This window comes from Eleginops maclovinus, chromosome 16 (genome assembly GCF_036324505.1).
Source record: "Eleginops maclovinus isolate JMC-PN-2008 ecotype Puerto Natales chromosome 16, JC_Emac_rtc_rv5, whole genome shotgun sequence".
Taxonomy (NCBI): Eukaryota; Metazoa; Chordata; class Actinopteri; order Perciformes; family Eleginopidae; genus Eleginops; species Eleginops maclovinus.
Window position 1 is genome coordinate 17,352,409 of NC_086364.1, and position 3,609 is coordinate 17,356,017.

The 3,609-nt window shown below is 36.9% G+C and overlaps 1 long non-coding RNA gene across 1 annotated transcript; it reads right to left on the minus strand.

Annotated features, from left to right (window-relative positions):
• Nucleotides 1-814: 814 nt before the first annotated feature.
• On the minus strand, nucleotides 815-3,238 carry LOC134877490 (uncharacterized). The gene is made up of 4 exons (XR_010167584.1): nucleotides 3,168-3,238; nucleotides 2,931-3,090; nucleotides 2,658-2,711; nucleotides 815-2,404 (listed from the first exon to the last, which is right to left on the minus strand). It is a non-coding gene; the product is annotated as an uncharacterized LOC134877490 (long non-coding RNA).
• Nucleotides 3,239-3,609: the final 371 nt, after the last annotated feature.

Consider the following 3,609-nt stretch of genomic DNA (forward strand, 5'->3'; position numbering starts at 1 on the left):
ATAGTCAACAGGGGATCAGACTCACACCAGGAGCAGTTTAAAAAAACATAAGGAACTGGAGCTCCAACCTCTAAAACCCACTCAGTTAAAAAAAAAAGGTGCAATCAGTACAACATGGCTCTTTGGTTACATCTAGTGGCAGTCACATGCAAGTGCGTCTCAAGATCCATTCTTGGATTTTACTCACACATTTTGAAGTAACTGGTGGAGAGAGGATGACCAAAGGGTGCTGAAGAACTTGAATAAACCTGTTAAAAGCAATGTTCCTTATATCTACCTACCATCAATGCCTCTATCAACTTTAATGTTCAGACCTCTAAGATATGTGATGTGCAACATTCTACCTGTGCCTGTTGCTTGTGTAACAAATACAACACTATATCTAGATCATTACAGTAAGTTAATTCATTATGGAGGCACAGTTATTACTGTAAGCTGAGTGGGTTTTATTAGCAGTCAGTATATAGCAGCAGATATTGAGACAACAGAGGAGTTATTAGTAAGATCAATTATGATGATGTATGATAACATGGGATTTATGCATTCTACATAATCTATGATTGATGGTAAAAACAATCATGATCCAAAAAGGAAAAATGTGTTTCTCAGCGGGAGCACACGCAAACAAATATTACTCAATTCAAGCTATTACTTATAAAAACAAAACATGCATATCACATTGCTTCCTAGGTGTCCGCCGTGTTAAAAAGTCATTGAGGTTTAATGCTGCGCCCTTGAGGCAGACATACGCATTGTTCTGCAGTGCAATCCAAAACCAGCAATTCTGAAATGTACACTGTCGAACGAAACCGGTGTCTTTGATAAACGCTTTAATGATATACATGTTTTTTTACATTCATTAAATCCCCATTTGCCACAATCATCTATAGTTATTTCACGAATGGCATTCCATTTAATATGTTTGATTTGCTGGTTTCTATTTCGAACAGTATCATAAGCAATGATTTATAACATTAAAATTACATGATTTATGTGAGAAACAGCACAACATACAGAAATGCAGGTATTAAAGAGGACATATGTTCATTTTCAGGTTCATATTTGTATTTTGATCCTCTACTGTGAGATATTTACAGTCTTTAATGTTCAAAAAGGTCTTTATGTTTCTCATACTGTCTGTGCTGCAGCACCTCTTTTCCCCCTCGGTCTGAAACCAGAGCCCTGTCTGCTCTGATTGGTTAGCTGGCTACCTCTGTTACACTGGTCAACCACATAGTGATGTCCCTGTGTAACAGAACTAAAATAATTGAATCTAATAGAGGCATTTTTGGCAGAGGGGATGAGTATGTGGGAGAGAAACTCCCTAAGGGGGGGACATTTGAATTTTAGCCTTTGTAGACCATTTACATGCACAAAAACCTATATAAACACAAACATCAGGAAAGGGAAAACCCCAAACAGCATGATAGGGCCTTTTTAACAAGAGCTGTTCCACAGAGCAACATTACCAGTAGGATAAAACTGCAATAGCTTTATTAAATTGTGTGAAATCCAACAAACATTTGTATTTTTTGTTGTGTATTTCATTGAATGCATGTCTTATAGAGACCTGATTGGTATACAGGCACTGTATAGTACTACAGTACACATGTTTCAACTATGTGATTGCATTCCTGGGTGTTTTCTTATGTTACTGGGCAATGTTAATGTAATTATGCTTCTGTGACCACTGTATGCTATTTTTTTTATTCATGTATGAGGTAAAGAGACTTTAACGTCAAACATTGTAAATCAAATAGAATCTGTTTGGCTGTCCCTTAAAATTTGTCTTGTAAAGTTTGACACGCCTCGAAGTGTCCTAGCTCTCATGTAAATAGAATACAAATGGAAAGAGAAGAAACAACTAAGACATGAATGTTTTTGCTTTAAAGAAAGTTTGTTTTTTTAGTCTGTGTCTGACTCATGGTGTGTTTATGGAAGCTCCCACACAAGCAAATGAATAAGGAGGAGCGATGGTGAGCCTTCTCTGTAGTCAATAACACCATAAAGACTTCTTATATACAGCCCTGATTGTAAAAATGTATTTCTTAAAGCCCTGGTGTGCATTATTTTAATATGTTGTGTTAATGTACTGGGTATATTGTATGTTTTTAAAATATGTTGCGTAGGATTGTCAAACTGAATTGAATAAGCTACATAAATTAAAAGATATTTAGCAAAAGTGTGAAAGAGTCACATTCAGTCTGGCTAGCATAGGATGAGGATATATTTAATATGTAGACATTTACTTCTTTTTGCATTTATTAAACTACAGTTTATAAAAAGGTGAATCATAACTTCATACAGATGATTTTTGCCTCTGTTCTCCTTTTTATATCATCAGGATTCATCCTTTTTTACCCTCATCCTTGTCCAAATCCTCAGAGATTGAAGGTGCATCTCTCTATTGAAATAAATTATTATCAGTATTATTATTGTTGAAATTGATAGGCAGTTTTAGTACGAACAAATACAGCTCCAAACCACAAATACTCTATACAGTTCACACCAATGCCTGTTGACAAGAGGATTTCTCATGCTTTTCACATTACTCAACATGGTAGAAATCAGTTGGGGCCGCCCCATTTAACTATATTAAATCAAAAATGTAAAGTGAATGACCTTATTGTATGATTAGAGAAAAGGTGAGGACTTACAGCTCTGTTCTTTCCAAAAGAGCATGTCAGCCATCTCATGTACTCCTCTCGCACCTGGACCACACAATTCAATTCCATACAAAATACACAAAACTGCCAACAGAAGTATTAAATAGAAGTAAATATACCTGATCTACAGAATACACGCTAACATATCCATCATTTCAAATGTTAAATAATATCGTAGCTCATCTGGTCAACTAATGCAACATAAGCATTGTGTCAATAAATTATATTTTGTGAGAATTCATGAACGATCAAGCGTAAGACTACCTCCTTGTTGAGCACACACAGGACGACGAAGAGAAAGATGCCCTGCTGGGAGTTAAAAATTGTGAGGAGGATCCGGAAGAAAAGGTTTGACTGGTACAGGCCCAGAATCCAGGTACAGCCCAATATGACAAAATGGGCCGAGATCTTGAACACAATCGACCTGTTAACAATAAGAAGGCTCTTTAACATTCAGAACATTTCCGATCTTTATACCTATGAAATCTTGAACACTCATACCTGGTGTCTCTTCATGTTGGCCAGGGTGGGTCTCAGACTCCAGAGTAGCACAGAACAACCTCCAATTGAGCTGAATGAGGGGAGAAAAGTGAAATGTGGAACAATGCACCCTTTTCACCCTCAATGGCCGCCATCATGGCTTAGTAACAGAAGTCATGCGACCAAAGACGACAGTGGCTCTGGTCAGCGATCCTCATTTTTGGTTAGGCACAATAATGCCCTGGTACTCAGGTGGCAAGAACATACTAGACTGTTTCTTCTTATTCTTAGTGCTGCGAGCAACAACTAATATAATAGTGTTCTGACTCTCACAATCATTCATATCCACATTACTATTATTGTGAGTCAGGAACTGAATTGACCCATCTATCACCTTTTGATCTTCATATTTTAAGCAGTGCAACAGTTGATTGTAACGTCACACAGAAAACATTTGCATAAT